A 24682-nucleotide genomic window follows, 5' to 3' on the forward strand; every position below is an offset into this window, starting at 1 on the left:
TTAGGGTGTTTGGTTGTATCTTAATATTTACTAGTATGTTTAGAAAGGTGCAGTGAGAATCTTGGGGCATGGTGGGGGATCCATAGCAAGCTACAATTTGGATTGCAGTCTTACCTAGTGTTAGTTGCACCTGGAGAATTTCAGATGCATTGTGTTGGGCAACTAGCCTGGAGGTGTGAATATCCTTGGTGAATATGGACACTCCTCCACCTTTAGTGTTTCAGTCTTGGTTTTGTGGCTGAAAAGTGTGGTAAGAATTGTAGCCTGGTATTGCAGGGGTGCTCTCTGGAGCCTTGAACCAGGTCTCAGTTACTGCACAGATATCGATGTTCTCCATTTTTAGGAGTGCCTCGAGAGAATGCACTTTGAGGTTTAGACTTCTAGCATTAAGTAGCATTACCTTCAGATTTTGTATGCTTGTATCTGTTACGGTGGTGTTTTTATCCTTTGAACCTTGCCTAAAAAAGGCACTATAGGGGTGGCAAGAGCTTTAGCCAGTAACCTGAATCCCAGGGGTGACAGGTGCAGACCATCTTTGGCAAAGCATCGTGGTTTGTCGATCATGTCTTCCCAGGCAGACAAATACTGGATCCCCTTTGAATGACACCAGAAGCTTAGCCAATTGTTGAAGTCAATCATTTTGTCCTTATACTGTGGTATCATTCTGGGCGAAGGCAGGATGCTACTCAGGGCTAGGGTCATACCTGCCTTGGTCACATGATCTAAGAGCTCTTCCATGTCTCTTTTCATGTAGTCCAGGGAGGTACGTCTCAAGTCATTCACTCCAGCATGGACAATGACAGAGTCGTATTTGTACTTGTTGTGGAGTGACTTGAGTGCATGTGTTATGTGGCAGATCCTTGCACCCGACAGGCAGCTGACTGTAATTTTCTCCTTGTTCAGCCTGGTGAGTGGGACATCAGTGTGCCTGACTATAGAGTCACCTATGACTAAAGTGTTGGGCACATTGTCTTGCCTTAGGGGCTGTTGTTGGGTGGCACACTGGTGTTGTGAGCTATGTGTCACTTTGGTTGTGACTGGTGTTTGTTTGCGTTTCAGCTTCAGAGGTCCTTGTTGCTTGTGCAGGTTAATGTTAAGGGCCTCCTTATATGTGGGTTTAGTGTTGCTATGTGTGGGTGTTGATGGTGCGGGTTTTGAAGGGCTATGAGTTGCTTGAGGTGTAATGCAGGTGTTAACCTTCTCGTCTTGACTGTCTAGCACAATCTTGGCCGGAGAGAGCTTAGCTTCCAGTTTGGCTATGTAAGTGCATCTCTCACAGGTTGTAGTGTTGGATGGTAGGAGGAGAGGATTGTCTGTGTACATGAGGCAGTTGCCGCACTGTCCCAGTATGCCCAGATTCACCAGGTGGACAGGAGAAATCACCGGAAGCTGACCCTTGGACATGCCTGTTTAGGTGCTTTTTTGTAAAGTTTAAGAGCTGTTTTCTCTTACCTTTGCAAGGTACTCTGCAGTTATAGGCTGTTTAGTGCATATGATTAATTTCTCCGTATTGACAAGAAGAGCTGAGTGCTTGAATCAATTTCAGGCTTCCTAGTGCTTTCTTGTGAAGTTTAAGAGCTGTTTTCTCTTACCTTTGCAAGGTACTTTGCAATTATAGGCTGTTTAGTGCCTATAATTAATTTCTCCTTATTGACAAGGAGAGCTGAGTGCTTGAATCAGTTTCAGGCTTCCTAGTGCATTCCAGCAGGTTCTGGAGCAAGTGCTAGTCACAGGGGTTCAGATTTTAGTGCTACTACTGAGAAACCAGCTAGTTCTAAGGGAAAATCTGAAGAGCAGACTTTCTGGCACCTGGAATAGTTTAACTGTAGCCTCGCAGTGCTGCACGATGTGAAAAATGTGCAAACACACACATTTTTAAGCCAGAAAGTTGAAAGGGATAGAAATCATCCCAAAAAGGCTAATAAAATTACAATTTCAGAGCTGGAAACCACTATTGTGGTTTACCATGTAGTGGACAAAGAAGTATATGCAATGAAATAGTGCTTTAAAAGATAAGAACATTTAATACTGGGTTTTCCACAACTGCAACACTGCGTATCATGGAACTTTGTCAACATTAAAAAAGATAATAGATCAACAAGTTTTAAACTATGAACTGTAGCTATAAAGACAAAGTACTGATCCTACTAAGTTTTTTTATCTTCATGTAATTCAAAAATAAATTCCATCAATATGTAAACAATGAAACTAATACCAATACCAACAATTATAGATGCAGAAGGGGGGGGTGGGTTGATTATATTCACTCTGCAATAGATTGTGCTTTGCTTTCACTGGGTCTACGCATAACACCTGCATAAATATTTGCTTATTTAAATGAACTTACTAATGGTTGATACATCCATATCCCACCATCATACATAAAGCAGTGAGCTGTCAACATATTTTACTTTCATTAGTAAGCTTCCTCTCTCACAGATCAATAAAAAAAATAAACACTCTGGCCCTGACCTGGCTATGTGCCATTTTAAGAATGCCCTGCTTACCTCCTGGCAGCAACACATTCTGGGGTCTCCACACAAAAGGCACCCCAGCCGAGGATCGAACGCTATATCCACTGATATTCAGTATGTGGCCATCAGATAGTGTTGATAACAGACAGACTTCCTTTAAGACCAACTTAATGTTAACGTTCATGTAGAAAACATTGCTCCGGTAAATGAGAGCACTTTCACAGGGATAAAAGAGTGTGCACTGTAGCAATACTGTTATATATAAACAGAGCCCCGGCAACCAACACAGTCAATTAAAGTGTAAAACCAGCACAGATAATATTGAAGTACAAAACACATTACATATATTATTTTATCCCAATAGCTCCGATACAAGACAGTACTTTCACAGCCTATGAAAAATGGAAGAAAGTGCACTGAAAAAGCACTGTCATGTATACACAGAACCCCAATGACCACACAGTCATTAAGAGTGTATAACCAATGCAGATAACATTGAAATACAAAATAGATTACATATATTATTTTGTGCCAAACCAAAAGTTCTTTACTTAACACAGTTTGGTTTCCAACATTACCAGTATGTTTGTTAGTATGTGGTTTGTGGTCTTATAATGGTTTAATAGTCAAACTTCATTCAGGTATCTTGTTGAAGGCATGTATGAAGGCTTGTTTTGCATCTTTAAATGACACCACAGTGTATTAATTTCCCTTCTCCTGCAATAACAAAGTAGAGGGGTAAAACTCATTTGAAACTTGATCCTCATCGCAACCAAAAAAGCAAAATATTGAGACAGCCTCTATTGATCCTGATTGATTTGGTATGGTAAATCCTGGGTGAAAGTAATTTTGGTCCCGTTCCATGTTAGTGATTGTTCATTTTGGCAGCTGATAAGATTTTAAAGATATCTTGGTAATTTATTTATTTATTTATTTTCATGTTGTTTACCAGGAAAGTCCACTGGGCCATAGAGAACCCATTTTCAGTGGAGGCCCGGGGAGAAAAGTTCCACAGTACATGAATTTAACAGTTTAAATTTCAAGATTTGAGTTGCAAAGAATAAATTTGTACAAAATACAATGTAAAAACCATAAGAGTAGTATAATCTGTTCATTAAAAAGAATCAAAGTAAGGATTTCCATTGTGTAAGGTTTTCTGTAACCTTTTTTACAGTATATTTTATGAGCACATGAAATAAGGCTAAGAAGTAGTGTAGCATGTATGATCTGGGGGGGGGGGCTTAGTGCAGGTACAGTTCCAGCCTGAAGTTAGGTGGCTGTGAAGGAAAGATTTAAAAGAGGTAGGTTTTGAGTTGTTCTAATTGACAGAGGCACAGCATTCCAGTTTTTGGCTATTGAGCAAGAGTAAAGAAGCTGGCTGGGTGGGAGGTTAGGTTTGTGAACCTGCAGGAGTTTCTGATCCTTTGATCTAAGGGGTCTTTTTGGGTGGTAGTAGCTTAATATAGAACTCAGGGAAGAACAATCTAGAGGTTTAAAGACCATTTTGTGAACTGTGATTGGTTGCAAATAGGAGATATAGTTTGGTAGTTGTAGCCATTTGTGTTTTAAGAGCCAAGCAGTGATGGGTGGAGTATTTAGAATTAGTTGCAAACTTAGCAATTTTGTTGTAGCATGTCTCAAGTTTTGATTTTGAAGAGCTTTCAATATTGGTAAGCAGAGGGGCACTGTAGATGAGTGAGGGTAATAGGTAAGTTGTGGCTAGTGTTGCTTTTGTTAATGGGCTTAGGAAGTGATTATGTCTAAAGAGGGTTCCAGGTTTAAGATTTGTTTTGCGAATGTTGTTTTGTATATGCAGGTTGAATTTCATGTTTTCTTCGATTTTGACTCCAAGGAACTTTGTGTGGTTAATGACTTTGATTAAAGCCTTACTATGAGAGAAGATGGTAGGTTCCGTTTTATTTAAGGGGGTTTATTTCTGAGGGGTGAATAGTATGTTTTTGTTTTTATTTGGGTTCAGGGCTAGGTGGTTATTGTGCATCCAGGATTCAGTGAAGGAGAAGACCTTTTGAGTTAGTTGGCAGAACAGACAATAGTAGAGCTGTCTGTGTATTGAATGTCAGATCCTTGAGACAGAGATGAGTGTAAATGGTTTATGAATATGCTAAATAGGAGTGGGCTAAGTATAGAGCCCTGGGAACTCTGGTAGGGGTGTTGAGAAAAGGAGAGAGAGAGTTTTGTCATTTGACAGCCTGTCTTTCAGTTAAGTAACCAGAGAACCAGTTTAGTGTTGGGAGGGAAAGACCGATATTAGAAAGTTGAGTGATAAGTAAAGGGTGAGAAATAGTGTTGAATGCTTTAGATAGGTCAAGGAAGATGGTGGAGCCAATTTTGCCAGTATCATGGGCTCAGTTGACAGTATCCATGAAGGAGAGAAGAGCAGTTTTAGTACTATGGGCAAGTCTGAAGCCATGTTGTGTGGATGAAAGTATTTGATTGTCAAGAAGAAGAAGTTGAATATTGATGCATTTTGCTAAGATTTTGGAGATGGGGGAAAGAATTGCAATGGGTCAGAAGTTAGTGATGTCAGTGTTATTGCCCACTTTATGGAGTGGGAGAATGAAAGCCTTTTTCCAGGTTTTGGGAATGTAGGACTCAAGAATGGATCTACTGAGAATTATGCTTATGGGCTAAGTGATACTGTCAGAAGGCATTTTTAGGTATTCTGAGGGTATATTATCAGGGGTGTTTGAGCAAGGTTTTAGCTTTTGTAGAAGTCTTTTTATAGTTGACATTAAGATGGGCTTTAGAGTAAAAGTGGAAGTGGATTGGGTATTGGGTTTATGCGAATGTTGGATGTTAGTAGTGGAGGGGGAGTAATCGGATGGTTTAAGTGAGGATGTGTGGCAAGTGGAGTAATTTGTTTGAGAAAATTTTGCTGTGATGTTGACTATGGAGTTGATAAAGCAGGTATTAAAAAGAGAGGCTATTTCTTTTGGAGATTTGTCAGGGTGAGAACGTTTTTTTTTTTTTTTTGCCTGGGTTAAGTAGTGAATTAACGGAATTCCAGAATTTCTTTGTGTTTTGCTTGTGGTTGGACTGCAGTTTCAGGTATTATTCTTTTTTGTCTTTGTTGACTAGTTTTTTACCTGGTTGCATAGTTCTTTGAATTTGAGTAGGTCTGAGGTGTTTTTGTGTGCTTGCCATAACTCCCATATTTTGTCTCTGGCATGCATGAGAAGTCTAGTAGGTTGGATAGCCGGGGGGGCATAGTTATTTTTGATTCTCTGTAGACACAGAGGTGCGAGCTATTTAGTGTATAGTCACAAAGGTGTTGTTGAAGTATTCAACCGCTTCGTTGAGAGGGAGGGTTTTTAGTAAGTGCAAATCTGTTGTTTTTAGAATTATGTTGAATGTTAAAATGTTGAATGAGGTCAAATTCATTGTTTATTTATATTGTTGTTGACTTTGTCTGGATGGGGAAACACGGTTTATGAAGGCAGGGAGACGGTCGCTTAGGGTGTTTGGGAGTGTTCCAGCTGAGGATACTTTGTTGAGGTTAAAATGGATCCATTGTTATTGCTTTTGTTAGGTCTGGTGGGAGAGTGAATGAGCTGGGTGAAGTTTTAGAGATTAATATTTGAGGATGTGTGGTTGGAGTTGAGTTCTAGCCAGTTGATATTTATGTTGCCTAGTATGATGATTTCATTTTTAATACTGGAAGAAATCCAGGCTAGGATATCTTCTAATATGAGTATGTTGTTTCCCGGGGGTATGTAGAGAACAACAATACAAAGTTTTTTGCTGTTATTCATATTTAACTTACTCACTCCAGTGGAGCGCAGGAAGTTTGCAAAGTAATTTCCAATGGGCGGAGCCTAACCCTTTTGACAGAATCAAATTATGCCCTCACATTTAAACAAATGTTCATATCTCTGGAACCATAGATGTTATGAAAGAAGTATAAACTGCAAACTGTTCAGCACAAACTAGTTTTGTAGTGGTAGTATTCTTTACATTCTAGGTCTCAAAGCAAATTTTATATGTAACAGTAAACACAGCAACTATTACACTTGTAATATTTTGTAAACAACTTACAATATCTCAGCAACCACTCAAGTTACACATATGCCCCCAGATTCAGCAAACTTCCATGCAAGAATCCTTATTCTTGCATGGAAGGGACCATTCCCGTGCAGCATGGCAGTGCACCCTGCATATGTATGAAGGCGCGCTGCTGTGCTCTAAAACGGACATGGTTCTGTGTGCGAGTGCAGGGGTCGTGACCAAGAATATTGGTCTCACAATACACACACCCCCTGCACTCGAGAATTGCCATTCGGCAATTCAAAATGAATGAAAGTCTGCACGGACACTTTAGTGTCTGTGGAGAAAATAAGAGACAGCCATACCTCTCAAATTTACAGATCTTCGCAGAATGTCCAGATTACTACTTCATATTTTTGGTGTGTTCCCCTAAAATCTGCACCTGTCTGGCAAATAGCTGTGAATTGAAGTCATTAAATAATGACAAATATTTGAGTTTAAGACCCTACATCCTCAGAAAATACATGCTAATCCAAACCCTGTCATTCTATCAATGTTCTAAGTTTCAAACAGCAATATTTAAAAAATATTCCTTATTTTTATTTTCCTGTGTGCAATAAAGTTTAAGAGTAGCTGTGTGGGTTTGCCCGTCACACAGCAATGCATAGCAGAGTTTAAACATCAAAAGAAGCTAAATAGAAATATACACAGTACTAATAGTGAAACTGGACTAGTGTAGTGGTTAGAGCATTCACCTAGCATACAGTCAGTCACAGATCGAGCCCCACAGCAGTTCATACATTTTCATACATGAAACACAACTAAATTTTCCATAAATAGGTAGTGAATATTATTATGTATATGCTAACCAGGGTAGTGTTGCAGCCCTAAATGTGAAGTGTCAATGAAATTTAAAGTTTAAGCAAGATTTAGCATAGCTAAGCAGAGTTGAGCACTTGTAAGTAGGGCTAAGCATCTACCCCTTTAAGCACTAGTTATCTTAGCTAAGCAGGTTTGCCCAGTGCTTAGCTCAGCTCAGCAGTTTCAAAACTGTCCAGTCACGGTAAAGGGTGGGAAATTAGCCCTATTTAAACCACGCAGGTGGGAATACTGCTCATAACCAGTTGTAGCTCCCCACTGTAGGCACTGTGGCAGGTGTTGGTGAAGGTGTGCTCTTTCAGGTGCAGTACTGGGGTATTCAGGAGTCCAGGGTCATGGTTGGACTCCTCATTAAAGACCATGAAGGGCGACTGCTGCAGAATCAATACCAGGGACTCCCAATACAAAGTGGAGGCCTGGGACCAACTTGCCTGAGATCTCACCACTGCCACTGGCATCCCTCGGACTGATGAGCAGGTCCAGTGTCACTTTGCTGACTTGAAGCGGAGGAAGTGGGTCCAAGATGCCCGAGCGGGGAATGCTCCAGCTGTGTGTAAGTATTAGTCAAAATAAGTGTTCTCCAAAGTCCAGCCTGTGTATGTGATGGATAGGTATGCATAAATGTTTTCTCTTATCTCCTGTACAGCTGCAGATGAGAGGTCTGTGAACTTGGAAGAACATGCCAACAGGGTCCAAAGGCTGTGTCGCGAAGCTGGTCAGTAACAATCTATCTGGTATTATGTAGGGCAAATAAATAAAACAGTAGAATGTCACCTTGTAGTATTTAAAAACGGGTATGGTTTTTAGTGACTGAAGAAGTCAGTAGGAGAGTAATAGTGACATACAGATCATATATCAATAAACGTATAATTACCTGTCAATAAAAGTGAAAACCCCAGACTGGTTGTGTTTACTCTGGTAATGTTTAACTGGAAAGTTTCATGCACCAAGATCTGATATCAGAATAGTAATGTTGTGTTAATCACTGTTTTCCACAGTGTGCTATGTCAAAAGGTATGTATAGGAATGTATATAAAAGAATGTTGTAATCCCAAGGTCAGATTGTACAACCAAGAGAGAATTAGAAAGAAAACATTCAAGGAAGTGACAGCAGTTTCTCAATATCTTGTTCTGATGAAACACAAACATGTTGTTTAGCTGAAACAGCCATGGTAAGAATCTTGGGAGTGGTAGTAAGCTGTATGCATAATTTCAAGTAGGATTTTGTGAATATGTATAGAAACAGTCAGGTAGTGTCAACATAAATTCCCTCCATAGATCTTCCAGATGAAAGAAGGTATAAAGTAGCTATAAGAAGGCTATAGTTATACTGTGTCCAACACCCATAGTCCAACCCTAAGGCTGCAAATGACAGCAAGATAAGCACATACACCAAGTGGTCTCCCCCAAGAAATGTTCAAATGTGTCACAGCTACCAACAACCAGGGTGACCAATATTAATCAAGGCAGAATATGTCAGTAGCACACACACACACACACACACACACACACACACACACACACACACACACACACACACACACACACACACACACACACACACACACACAGTATGAGTGCACATAAGTAACCCTGACTATGTGAATATGGGTAGAAACAGACATGTAGTATTAACAAACATTCCCTCCACAGGTTAACAGGTAAGAGAAAGTATAAAGTAGCTATAAGAAGGCTGTAATTATACTGTGTACAAACATACCATTGCCCAATCCAAGGCCATAGTTGTTGTAATAATACCTGTAGAGTAATGATTAGAGCAATGATCATTAAAGTTGTGACCACTGCAAGAATCTACATTTGTTAACTGACATCTCTCTCTCTTCCCCACCTTATCTTCACCAATAATCTAAATACATAAATGAATGGGTATGTTTTCCACCAAACCTACTGTTGGGACATGTGTCCTGTTGTTCTACAAATGTTGAGATATATTCCAATTAATGTTCCCTGTTCAAATACTATCATTGGTGGCCTGTTGCTATCAATGTAACATGCATGCCGGTGTAATGCCCACTGTGGTTCCATATATGCATGTGTTTTGTTTGCTATGCAAATGTTCCAAATCTTTTGTTTTGAGTTAATGGGAATACTTATGTATGCTGTTATAACTAATCCTGGAATGTGTTTACCATTACTAACCAACATCTGTTCTAAAAGTACCACACCATAGCACATCCCGGAAGGCCGATCCCAGTGGATCTGTGTCTCTCTTCTCATCTGGCCATGGCACCGGGCCCCAACATGTCTGGGACCCACCCCCGGGACCTCCTCGTCCGCTGGTCCTGCAACACCTTCAGGTGGAACCACCTCAGGGGATGGGGCTCATCCCCCCCCCCGGGTGTGGGCGCGGACAGGATCCTGTCACCCGAAGCCAGGTCCAGGGATTGGTGCATAGCGAGTTCCGCAAGGAATTGGGAGATCTGCTATGCCAGCTTGAGGGCAGCATGACACAATTAGTGGGTCAGCCTGCCCTCCTGCTCAGCCCCCAGTACAGCTACCTTTCTGGCTGTAAAGATGCAGTAGTAACTGCCTATGGGTGGGGACCTCAGTCCCACTGTATCCATTTGTGGGCTTGTGGGCTTCCGATTACCAAACACCACTCCCCTCCAAGGTGTTTACCCCCCACATGTGTCATATACTGCCCCTGTATGTTCTCTTGTCTGTCTTCCTACCCAACCTACCTCCCCAAATAGACCTACTATCCTTTCCCCAACATCCCACTCTCACCTTAAAAAAAAAAGGGCAATCTGCCCCCCCCCCAAAAAATGTCGCCCCATACATAGCTGTCCATTTCACACACGGGTTCACTGGGCACATGTAATCCTCTTTAATTGGCTTCACAACTCAAAAAACAAAAAGACCATCCAGAGTTAAGGTGTAGCTGTAAAACTACCAAAAGTCCAGACATAAAACCGCTAACACTAACGTGAAGCAGAAAAATCTTTTTTTTATAACAGCAAAGCTTTCGGATAACAAATGTCCTTCCCCAGTGCTCAAAAATATTCATCTCAAAAAACACAGTTTAAATACATACATTAATTGATTAATTAATCACAAAGCCAATCAAATATTTAAATCAATCATCTTTAAAAGTCCTTAAAGACACATATTAAATAGTGCATAAGCTATCTATACAACTATTATAAATATGTAGAACAATTCCTGCTAAAATATATAAAACAATTCCTACTAAAATAATGAAATAAAAGCATGCTAACTCATTACATTAAACAGCCCTTTGTTTTAATTTTAAGACAGGCTTGATAGAAACCATTTGATTTAAGCCTGGCATGTGCAGAGCTTGAAGATGTAGTATCCATTGCAGTTCCATATTTTCTAACCGTGTATTTACATCTCCCCTTCTAAATGATTTTGTCATAGTGTCAATGACTCTAAATTTAAAGCTATGAATTGAATTTTCTTGAATATGCTTAGCCGGGGAATTAGTTAATACTTCTCTTCTTATCTCCGAATTATGTTCAATAATTCTATCTTTAAGACATCTATTAGACTTTCCTGTGTAAAAACATTTACATTTTACACACGTAGCTAGATATATAATGTTACTAGAACTACATGGCTGTTTAATGTAATGAGTTGATGTTAGCTGCTTTGTGTCTGGACTAAGTGGCTTCACAACACATGTATGTGTGTGTGTGTGTGTGTGTGTGTATATATATATATATATATATATATATATATATATATATATATATGTTTGTGTGTGTGTGTGTGTGTGTGTATGTTTATATATATATATATATATATATATATATATATATATATATATAGATATATATATATATATATATATATATATATATAGAGAGAGAGAGAGAAAGAGATATATATATATATATATATGTATGTATATATGTATATATGTATATATATATGTATGTATATATTTATATATATATATGTATGTATGTATATACATACATATATATATATATGTATACATATATATATATGTATACATATATATATATATATATATATATATATATATATATATATATTTATATTTATTTATTTATACACGTGTATACATTAAGACAGTTGCAGATGTCATTGGGTTTGTTGTAACATCCTTTATGAGGAATATGACATTGGTAATACCAAAAGATGTGAGTATTTACTGACTGCATTTCCCAGAATCCACAACTAATTTACCAAGGACGCCAACTGTCTGGGGAACAGACAAAACATAACAGGCAGACATGTGGCCAGTCTGTGGACAGCGTGCCAGTGGAGAGGTATGTCAGAGACATATCACTGTGAGTTGTGATGGCACACACTAAATGCATGTCCACACAAACCCTGTCAATCTATCAATCCACCATGTGTATAACAGCTCAGATGACATAGAATCTGTTCAGAAATTTGGAGATATGTCCCCCGTGTTGGTTGGCTGTCTCAAAATGTCCTGCACTTTGACGTATTGCCACCTACTGCATGTGAATCTGTAGGCCACCACCTCCATAATGTCCCTCACACAGGCAAGGAAAAGGGGCAAGGCTCACATTAAGGAATGTCCCATCTGCCGGAACTAGCAGCAGTGTCCAGGCCCACAGCACAATACAATGTGGGCACCTGAATAGTGGTATGGCCATAGCAATACCTGACATCTGCACATCTGTACAGAAGACAGGCAAAAAGTAGATAGCCAACAGGTTATGCTTTAGGATGAATGTATTGAAAGATATACGTCTGAAACTGAAAGGTATGCCATTACTACATGACAACAGTCCTCAATGACATGTCCAAAACATATAGTAGTCTACAGTTAATAACATATCAGATCAATATCCAATACATGATACATATAAACATACAGCTCAAACACCAAGAAAAAGATAGTGAGTACTCAGAGTCCAGCTTTTCATACAGGGGTGTATGGCTCCAGTACTATAATCTGCAATCTACTCTTACTTGGAAAAGCACTGTTAAACGTACTAATGTAATGATACAATATGTGTTAAACTATTTTTGTCAACCAGTGCACTGTAGCTGGTGTAACATGCTAGTGTGGCTGCATATAACCTGGGATACTACCCATGTATGAAACAAATACAAAGAGAAAAGATTGTGGTACTACCCATGTATACTCAGGTGTCCCATACAGTATACTCATACCCCTTGCTACTGTAATGACAGCACATAGAAGCATGTTATATACAGGGAATTAAATACACTTATTAAAGATGTCATTATCCTGCTATTTTATCAGGTTGGAATGTGATCACTGGTTACCAGGGCTGAGCTGTACTTCCCAGGTGTAAGCATTGCTTAACTGTAAATGTAAGCAGATTTGCACACTGTTAAGCGAAGCCTACACGGTGGAAGCGCCTATTCGTTTAACCATACATTAGCACTGCTTACCGTTGAGCAAACCGATGCAAAAACGCTCAAAGCTGCTCAAAACTGTCTTAACCACTCTGTATCCAACAGTTCTTGTTCTGCCTAGCAACAAAATAAACAGCCCTTGCAGGTCTTGAACCTGTGACCCTGCATAACATAGCCAATGCAATTTACCAGTAAGCCACCTCAGCTGTATGGTTTTAGGATGTTTTCTCAAACATACCCTTCTTTACAGCCAGTTTACAGTAGGGAAGAGACACTGTGCAATTAGGAAGGATTGGTATCTATAAATATATATATCTGAATAGAAACATACATCGAGGGAGAGAGAGATATGTAGGGAGATCCATATATGTGTACAATATATAGATATATTACCAATAAATACTGAGGTATACATATATATATATATATATATATATATATATATATATATATATATATATATATATATGGATCTACTTCATATGTTCGACACTTCAAAATGCCAAATTTCATACGGCCGAGACCATATGATCGATATTTGAAATGTCAAACATATGAAAAACAAAAGTAAAAAAAACACCTAAATATTGCTAGCAGGGGGGCAAGCCCCCCCTGCACCCCCTGTGGGAGGCTCTGCCCCCCACCCCCCGTAACTTAAATATACCAACTCCGAGATCGCAGTACAGTGCAGGAATGGAAATCTTTCCATTCCACACTGTACGAAGATGCCGGATCCACTTTGTCGGCATTTCAGATGTCGATCATATGGTCTCAGCCATATGAAAGTCGGCATTTTGAAGTGTCGACAATCTGAAGGGGACCCATATATATATATATATATATATATATATACACATTTATACATATATATATATATATATATATATATATATATTCACAAACATACATACACACATATATATATATATATCTGTACATGCATGTATGTTTGTTTGTTACATATATATGTATCTATCTATATATATATATATATATATATATATATATATATATATATATATATATATATATATATATATATATATATATATATATATATATATATGTATGTGTGTATATATATATATATATATATATGTATGTGTGTGTATATATATATATATATATATATATATATATATAGACATACATGTCCCAAAATACCCTTACAAACATATGCTGCTGATAAACCACCCATAACTGGGGCAGCATGCACAGTTGGATACAAAAGAAGCCATGACACTCACATCTGCCCCCCCCCCCCCACTACAGTCCAAATAAATAAGTGAACAGTGCACTGCTACAAAATCATGACAGGCCATACACAATGGCCAGACATACAACAACCTCTTAGCAAAACAAAATGTCTGAACATAGCAAATTTAAATACAACCAGCCAGTAATTCACACATGTTTATTATACTCTGATGTCTTGGCCAAAGCCTTCAAGGAGTAAAACATTACCAGAAATACATGCCTTAATCACAAGAAGCAATTAACACCTAATTACATAATTGAATACACAGCCTCCAATTACAGTCCTCATTTAACCCCCTACGGGATAAAGTATCACAGTTAATATTAATACATTGAGAGTCTGTACATAACAGTTGTCCTTTTATGAATGTTTCATCAAACTGAGGAACAAGACTTTTTCAAAACAGTACCTTGGGACCCACTACTGTCCCCATTGTGAGATTTATTCAACTGTACGGCTATAGGACTGTCATATTTCTTATTGGTAATATGTCTCACACATTCTAACAGCCTAGTTTTAAAACACATGTTACTGTCCCCCACATAATATATGCTACAAGGGCAGCTAGGAGCATTCTGTATACACCAACCTCTTGAATGTACAGACTTCAACATGTTTCCCAGCCATTCCCCTCTGCAGGAATTGCAGCACTAAATAATGATAGACCAGTATACCTATCCACCTACTACTGTATGGCATCTAGACAAAGCCTGACATAATTGGTAGACAGAAGCCCAAATACACGGCCATACTTGAAATATTGCTGTTATACACTAAGAAAGTTGCTGGTGTTACAGAGTTTGCTGCAACATATCTTTTCTGAGGGATATAAAGTCAGAAAAACAAATGGATGTTACCATCTACATAATGCGATCACCAGAGTATGCTACTGATTTGCCAAGGACAACACCTGTCTGGTGAACAGCCCAATGCATAACAGGCTAACCTGTGGCCATTATGTGGATGGTCCTACAGTTGAGAGCTATGCAGAGACAGAACTTTGTCAGACTGAAACCCATGCAGAAGTAGCATGTGCAGACAAACTCTGTTAAACTAACAGTATTTCAAACATATAACAGCAATGCTGACATTCTGCCACTAAGTCTTGAACCTTCACCATTTGGTTGGCTTGTCTCCACAAGTCTTGTTGTTAGAGGTAGCTCACACATCTCCAGGATGTCTTCCTCACAAGTAAGGGAAAGGACCAATGCCCACATGGAGTAGTTATTTATAGGAGTGTGTTGCTATGACATTGGCTATTAGAAGAACTACACAGCTGCTCTGCATGCAATTAGCAAGTGGGGAATCCGAATAGGTGCACAGACCATCACCTGGTCATGAGCATCAACTACAAAAGCCATGCTGCCACCTATCCAAAACAGCTCTATCCCTGTAGTGCACAGAGAGATTGAGAGAGAGAGAGAGAGAAATAACAGATGAAACATAAAGTGGAAAAGAGAAGAAAGAAAAAAGGTGAGTGGAACATTTAAGCAAGTAATTGAATGTAGTACTTGGTCTGTAATAATGGGAAATTTGGTTTGGAGGAATATATGTCACAACAAGACATGTACTAATGTCGTGCTAAGCAGATGGTATGGCCATAGCATCTAGCTCTCTCTGCAGTCGGAGATATCACAGACATACCTCTGAACTTCAGATCTTCACAGAATGTCCACATTTTCCCATCATATATTTTTGTCTGTTCCTCTTGAAATCTGTACTTTTCTGGCAAATAGCTGAGGACTGAAGTCATCAAGTAATGAAAAACACTTCAGTTTAAGACTCCACATCCTTAAGAATATTCACCGTAATGCAAAATGTATCATTCTACAAACTTCCTATGTTTGTAACAGGAATATTTAAAGTCTGTCCCTGTTTATCCCCCCATCATTTTAGGCTCTGTCCAGATGTGATGCTCTGAGAGGTTGTGAGGTGGGATCACAGCTCAGGAGTCTGACTCGCCCTGGGAAAGGACAGCTCATATATGACAACCGCAGGGATGTCTGTCAAACAGTTGTGACTGTGTCACTGCTAGGCCAGTTAATGGGATGTTTTCCATATCCATGTTACCTGTGATTATGAGTATGACACATTTGCCTTGTAAAGCTGAGAGAACTATAGAGGGCATGTGCATAGTAAAGTACTGTTGTAGACATGTGTGTTGAACTACATGTGATATATTGAATTAATAACATTCAACTGTACAGTGTTCTGCTGGACAATAAGCACATTTGTGACTGATATCTGTAGTCACATACACATATATCTGTGTGATGTCCGTCAAACCATTGGCAGGTCTGTGAGCAATGACATTGTAACATAGCCTACATATGACTGTTGGACATCTTCCAGGTTATCACAGTGATGTCAAACCCTACTGTGCAATCAACATACTAATGTATGGTGCAGCTATATTAATACAGTATCAATACTAATGTCCCTTTTGACACCCATGTATGTGTGACATTGTCCAGACGTACTGCTGTAACAGGTTGAGAAGTATGATTGAGCAGCAAGACTAAATACAGTGTGTCATACCAACATGCAACAGAAATGTATACCTGGTATCCCCTGAGCACATGTATGTATGCATATGTTCAGCTGGAAGGCAGAAAACTAATCACATGGGTTTCAAGCAGTCGAGTAAAAAGGTTGTGCATGTTGCACATGTGTGTAATATCAGTGTCAGTGCATACAACAGACAGAAATGTGTACAGCTACTGATTGTTGCATTGCCCTGACACTGATATGGGTACTAGAGTAGGCATGATTATTAGAATTTAATCAGAGAACTGTCTACCTGTGTTATGACCCTCTGTCCATGCTTACCACTACCAGCTATATCAACACTTATATACAGTGGAAATCACAAGTGTACACACCCCCGTTGGAATGCCAGGTATGTGTGCTGTATGACAATCAGACCACAGAAGATCATTTCATAATATTTGTCATCTTGAATGTGACTCCTAACCTGTACAATTCCATTAGAATACAATCAAAGGTGTTTCTAGGAAGGTGAGCAACTATTGCCAAGTGAAGATGTGCCATGATGTTAGAGTCCAGACCAAGACGGATGAATGCTGTAGCCATCTGAAGAGGTGCATACACAACATATCAGTTTAAGGGTGTGCACACTCATTCAAATGGCTTATTGTACTGAGTATTATTTCCATATGTTTTCACAGACCAGATTAAGTTTTCAATTGAATTGTACAGGCTATAGGTCACACTACAGGTGGTAGTTGTTATGAAATGAATTATTGTGGTGTCATGTTACAATTGCACAAATACCAGGCAGTGTATCAGGGGTGTGTACCCTTTATATCCACTGTAGCTATATGGACACAGCAGTACCTGACCTGTATAACCAGCCTCCACCAAGGTCGAGTAATCACCTTTGGTGGACATCAGCAATACACAAACCACATAATAGGTTGCTACATTGGCTGTACAGGGACACATAGGTGCAGGCAACAACTTGGAAGCAAGTCCACCTATATCTGAGCAAGCATGTAAGTTTACAGGTGACTTCCTGTAAGGCTGACTACGACTATAAATCAGACATATCCACACCACCAAGGACAATAGGACAGTTGCAGCCTCTGTCTCCACATATGTTGTAAGTCTCAGAGGAAACAACACAATTCACACTGTACTGGGGTAAAGAACACCTCATACACACTTGCCATAGATATAGGCAACCTATATCACACAGGTTAGGTGGGAACATCGCCACCCTGTCCACCCCAGTTGTACAAGGGGATATGCACATCAACCACACTCCTCCCCTCAACAATGGTGAGCATGTACATATTGCCTACTGATGGCAACAACACCATATCTCCATGGGACTTAATAACATCACTGTCTGCCTCCTACATGAACTCAGGCATGTGCTCACAGCTCCATCACACACCACAGTCAAACACAGACTTGCCACCTTCCACACCCCATCCACATGGAAGATGCCCACTGTCATCCTTCTGCACAGAAATTAATGGAGAATAGAGGATTATGCAATCAAGTGTCCAACACTGGGGGATAAGATAGCTCAGGGACAGATGTGTTATACAAGCTGCTATAGCCATGATAGCTTGGAGGGTTTTGATGTAGTGTGGATTATTTGCAAGTAATAACCACTGTTGATGTGCATTTTGACAACTGTATGAGGTCTTGTGACCTTTTTCCTGTTTATGTCTTCCAGGTAACATGCAGAATGCTCGCCTACCAGCATTCTCTGTTGGGGAAACTGACATCATCACCCAATATGTGATTGGACATTATGCCCTGTTATTTGGATGGAGAGCAGAAGAAGTATGGGAGAGGACCACCCTGTGGGACAGTATGGTCCACAGGGTAAATTATGCCAGCCTGCACAGCAGAACTTATGAGCATGTGCAGCATCGAGCCATCAACCTCATCCGCCATGCCTGTCAATGGGCTGTTGCTGTAACGAGGGACTGGCTAGCCAAAGGTGGGGGCCCAGCCATCCAGCCCCCACTGACACCCACTGAGGAGCTCCTCACCAAACTTGGGGCACACACCCAACGCACAAGCCATGACACTGAGGGAAGCATTGTGGAGGTGGGTTGCACACACACACTGGACGAGAAGCGTGCAGATAAGGGTCCAGTGGGCATTAGTACACTAATGTAGCAGACATACATGTATCTGTATTATCTACATGCATGTGTCAGGTCCAATTGCAGTTGTGGGAGGGGTTTTCTAATGCACAGAGGTGCACATCTATGGTTAGTACTGTAGTTGTGCAGACATGCTGCATCCATCCTGTACCAAGGGCACATGTGAGTCTGCTGACAATAACACCCTCTCACAACTACCTAGGACCCTCTGGTCTGCATATGGGACAGCAGCCTGAAGCTAGTGAGCATAACATTGTTCTGTTGTTACCTGGCAATACCCCAGGCATATGAAGTGCATGCCATTTACCATGCACAACCATCATTAATAGCTATATTGTTTTATGTAATGGCTATATTGCTTGTGCATGATCACTTGTGCTGGGGTTAACTGTATTGCAGCATAATGGTCACCACTGGGGCCTGTCTGATGTGAATTAACATTCCTGTAGCATACCTCACAACTTGTCACTGCCAAGACATCTGGACAGAGGCCAGCAAAATGGGCAGGACAAGCGGCCTAAGGCAGGGTCATGTATGACACATTAGTGGTATACAGTGGATAAAAGTTGTGTACACACCCCTCTTAAGATGCAAGTTGTTCCTGTTACATACTAATTAGGACCACAATATGACAGTCCACACCTCTTCCAGCCTTTAATGTGACCCATAACAGGAACAGTTGACTTGTAAAACCAAGCTTCTGAACTCATGTATTGCACCTACAAAGCTGGCCATCTGTGAGGGCAGCAGACGTCATATCAGCATGATGTTTCAGTCAGGTATGATACCTCATGCTGCCATATGTGTCAGTACACTCATTGTGGCCTATTTGGCTGTAGTATCACATACATGGTGGGCATTGTTAAGGCACACAGACCACTTCCAACCACGTATAGGTTGCAAACATATGGATATTCCAGACACATCTGTACAGAGGACTGTACAATGGTTTAATCTGCTGCATGTGAGGCAGATGCTGTTACCACACTATATAAAATAATGGCAGTGGGAGGTGGTTTCCAGCTGTGTATGGTATACACATCAAAATGGTATAAGCCACATAAGATATGATCCTCACACACAAAAAAACAGTTGCCACCATTAGGATTAGAACTCCTGCCTATCTAGGTATTCCTACTACAGTGCTATGCAGTTATCAGACATGCCACAAAGCTTATACATTTCCACATCTTCCAAAGGTACTTTTACAGTGGATGACATCAACAGGATTACTAGACTGGAGTGAAGGGAAGTGTAAAGGGTAGTACACAGGTCAAAAATTAATATATGCCAGACAGTACAAGATTCACTGACATATACTTACACACACACACTTGCCAGTATTGGGATTAGAGCTCCTGCCTATCTAGGTATTCCTACTATAATGCTACACAGTTATCAGATGCACCACAGACCTTATACATTTCCACCTATTCCAAAGGTACTTCTAAGGTGGATGACATCAACAGGACTATTAAAGTGGAGTGAAGGGAAGTGTAAAGGGTAGTACATCAGTCAAAAATGGTATAAGCCAGACAGTGCATGATTTACACATACATACACACACTTGCCAGTATTTGGATTAGAGCTCCTGCCCATCTAAGTATGTTTACTGTACTGTTACACAGTTACTGCACGTGCTACAGAGCTTACTGAACTTTTATATGGCCAAAGCTGCTGATAACTGCACAGCTGTGGAAAAATATTACAGGTGGCGACAGTCTGCCTTCTGTTCCACCCGTACATCATGCTAGTTCTTCCTGTCTTGCACTTCAGCTAGCATTATGGCTTGGCACTTCACCAGGTTATTGTATCAAGAACTGTGGCACACCTGGGGGCTGTCAGCAGTACTTGTTCATCACAGATGTAGCCTCAGTACTTACTAGTTATGTCCACCCCTGCTGGCATGTTTGTAGGGTGATTATCTGTGCTTTCACCCATTAACCTGGAGCACTTGTCCATTCTGAGGCACTGTTGCAACTGCCTCATGTACACAGACAACCCTCCCCTCTAAACTCCAAACACTCAGACCTGTGAGGGTTACACATATATCACCCAGTGTGGACATATGCACTCTCCAGCAAAGACTGGACTAGCAGGTCAAGAGGATAAGATTAACACCTACACCACACCATGTGGAACATGTAGCTCACCATAACACTCACTTTGACAGCCATGACATACAGTGAAAAGCCACACACCCAACTTTCCAGAGGCACTCAATGGACATTTACCCAACAGCACAGATCAGCAAGACAGACACCATGACATGGCACATGCCAAGGGACACATATTTAACCTACACAGTGTGCCCCTCAACCTAAGCCCCTAAGGCTAACCACCTTGCACAATACAGTGATCATGGGTAACTGAATACTGAGGCACACACATCCCACTCACTAAGTTGATTATGGAGCAGGTGACAGCCAAATATCTATCACATGCCAGCATCTAGCACATGACACAGCCAGTCATGGCACACCACAACAACTACGAGTATCACTCCTTATCCATGTGCATGTGAATGACTTGGGATGCACCTCCCTAGACTACATGACAGGAGACATGGTTGAGCTCTCTGATTATGTGGTCCAGGCAGGTGTGACAGTAGCCCTGGGCAGTGTATCGCTGTCACCCAGAATGATGCTGAAGTACTATCAACAGATTATTGACTGCAACATTGGCTTACATGTTGTGTGTCATTCTCAGGGGATCCAGTACCTTTCTGCTTGGGATGACATGATTGACAGAGCCCAATGACTTGCCACAGATGTCCTACATCTGTCACTGCTGGGTTTCCAGGTACTGGCTAAGTGTCTTGCCACCCCTATGATGCCATATTAGGCAGTGTTCCTAACTATCTTCAGGTAAAATCTCAGATGGGAAAGCTAAACAGCTAGTGAGCGCTATCAGCACTCCGCCCGGTATTCTGTTTGATTCATTGTGGAGCAGAGTGAGCTATATCAGTACATAACTGTACAGGAGGATAGATCAGTTTAGTTAAAGGACAGTAGGTAGGAGCTTGCCCACAACAAGATAAACCATCTGTGCACTCAGCAAAGTGATTACAGTCAGTTTCGTGTCATAAAGCATTAGGAAACAATCATTAAAGTAGTAAGGTACAGGACTAGAAATCACTCTGACAAGGGCTCAGTTAATTTCACATCACTAAACTGGCTGAGTGGACTTGCTAATACAGAGCTACTGAGACAGAATAAAATTAATCAGCAAAGTACAATCACTGTAATATAGCAAATGGAATCAAATGCTTACAAAGCTGCATAAAGTTCCTGAGATGAGTCAGATGGCCTGGGGGGGTCCCTGTTTGGAGCAAACTTTGGGAAAGGAGAATGGTGTGAATTATGTCAGGGTTAAGTTTTGAATCATGCAAGGCATGCTGGGAGTGAGGTATGGGAGGTTAAACAGCAAATTAAGTCATGAGCTCTGCTGAAAAATGGAGGGACTTAGGAAGAGAAATGTGGTAGTGAAATAAAATCAATCTATAAGGTATGAAACATATTGTAAATTAACTTTTCTGTGTAACTTGCTAAAGGAATAGAGATGGTTTCCTGACAGAATTTTAATATATATATATATATATATATATATATATATATATATATAAGGAAGATTCTTGAAAAGTGGACTTTAGCATAGAATTTTAATATTTGCTGATGGCAGTAGAGTATTCTAGGGAAAGGGATTTAGATAGTTGTAGAGACTACATCCAGGAGCTATTGTATACTGCATTTTACAGGACAAGAATGGTTAGAGAGACAAAAATCTAGGCTAAAATAAAATACAGAAGGCTCTTGCCTATATGCAGTTTGGGACGTACATTTTATAGAAGCTGAGCAGACTATGAGGCAAGGGTGGTTTGAGGAGTTGGTGGCTCTGTATGTTGGAAGGTGTTGATGTTGCCTAATTGTTTGAATGTTCAGTTCTGGCAGGAAGATAACACCTGTGTAAGTTGGCCCTTCAATTTGTACTGTTTTATATTTTATAGAAGCTGAGCAGTCCTTTTGGCAAGGGTGGTATGGGAGAGTTGGTGGCTCCGTATGTTGGAAGGCATTGTTGTTGCCTGGTTTTTTGAAGGTTCAGTTGTGGCAGGAAGATAACACCTGTGTAAGTCGGTGCTTCAATTTGTATTGCTTTATAAAATGGCATACAGTTCCTGGGATGAGTCAGATGTGGGTGGGGTCCCTGTTTGGAGCAAACCTTGGGAGTGGAGAATTTAAGACTCTTATATATACCTGTCTTGGTTTATCTTGTCACCATGGTGTTCTTAGTGCACAATGTGCTCTCTCAATAATGATCTGGTTGGATTTGGCCTGGTTTTCTAGGAGGCAGCCAATGATTTGGTGTAAAACTTCAGTTAGTTTTGACTGTTAATATTTTTCTGGTATTCCTCATACCAAAATGTTATTTTTCTGCTTCTTGCATCTAGGTCTAGGATTATTTTTTGCAGGTCCCGAATGGTTTTAGTATTAGATTGTGGTGGTTGTAATATCTGATTGCTTTTAATTTCATTTTCTAATGTTTTAGCTTTTGTTTTTCCTAATCTGTCTGTTATCTGGTTCATTGTGTTGCCAAAAATTTGCAGTTGGCTTGATAGTTGTTTAATCACGGATTGTAATGCCATTTTTAAGTCTTCCAAGTCCGGGAAATGCTCCTCTTTCAGTTTGCTTATACCCTTTTGGCCTTCCAGTTGTCTGGTAGTTCTCAGTCATTTGGAAATAGTTTCCTTTTCTGGAGTGGATATAGCTGAAAATTTAGATTTAGATATTTGTAAGTCCATGGTATCAGTTTCATTTGCCACCCTGATAGTCCCCTTGGTAATGTATGTCTCCTCAATTTTGTGGGCCGTTGCATCAAAGTTTCATCTGGGAAGTCATCCGCACCCCAGAGGTAAGTCTATTTGTTTATTTCTATCTATTTGTTGTTTCACTTCTGGTTTTTTTTTTGCATTTTTAAAGCCTTCTGGTTAGCAGGTGGTGTAGTTAACCTTTAAAGTCATTTTGGAGCTTAGTTGATTGTGTTTGCACTGATTTAATTGTTGTGTCCCTACCGATTTCATCGGAGCTGTGTTTATAAACACAGTGTTCACTGGATGGCTGCCATCTTACCTCTCACACGTAGAACTTCCTAATATCGTAGTTTGCTGAAATTATACGACTTGAAACAGGAAATTGTTCTCTCTGTGTTTGACCAAGCAACACAACATGAATTTGACCTAAAGGTTTAAGTCTGTGGTCAAAATAAGTCAGCAGTGAAGCATTAGACACAGTCAGGTAATATAACAAGCCCAGCTACACTTAGACCTGGTACTAGATGTAGTAAAGTTACTATTTATGTACAGCTTTTCAGTCCTGAGATGTTTGAAATGGCACACTTGCTGAGCTTCTGAGCTCAGTGAAGAAACCATGCAGTCTCAATGCAAGTCAATAGCCTTCACTTATGGATTACTGTTTCTGTGCATTGGTTAATTTGAGTATTGAACAAACAGGTCTATATCACTTCATCGAATGCTTAATTGAGCGAATCACTATCCATCGAACCCTATTCAATGAAAACTCAACTAAGCAAATGATCCTTTCAGCAAAAAATTTCCTAGGGAAAGGATGTGGTTGGCCATCATCTGAGATTTACCCTTTTCTCCACTGTAGTGCAATCTTGGAGTTGGTATATAATAGTTGGGGGGGAGGGTGTTTGTTCTGGTCAGTAGCTGGTCTACTAGTTTTTTTCATAGGAAATGTTTGACTGGAGCAGTCATTCGCTTAATTGATCTTTTGCTGATGTGAGTTTGACGAATAGCGATTCGCTCAATTAAGCTTTCAACGAAGTAATATAGACCCGAACAAGCAGTCATTTGCACTAACATTTGATAAACTGACATCAAACTTTTGCAAAATTGGTTTCTGTCCTTTCATTTTGGAATTGCATGCATGAGAAAAATTATTAACTTGCACAGCTGCTCTTAGGAACATGCAAAACCCAGAAATTTGTGGGGCCCCACAAATTCTGCTGGCTGTTTAAAGAGACACTGCCAA

This window comes from Protopterus annectens, chromosome 15.part0 (genome assembly GCF_019279795.1).
Source record: "Protopterus annectens isolate FY-2018-M chromosome 15.part0, PAN1.0, whole genome shotgun sequence".
Taxonomy (NCBI): domain Eukaryota; kingdom Metazoa; phylum Chordata; order Ceratodontiformes; family Protopteridae; genus Protopterus; species Protopterus annectens.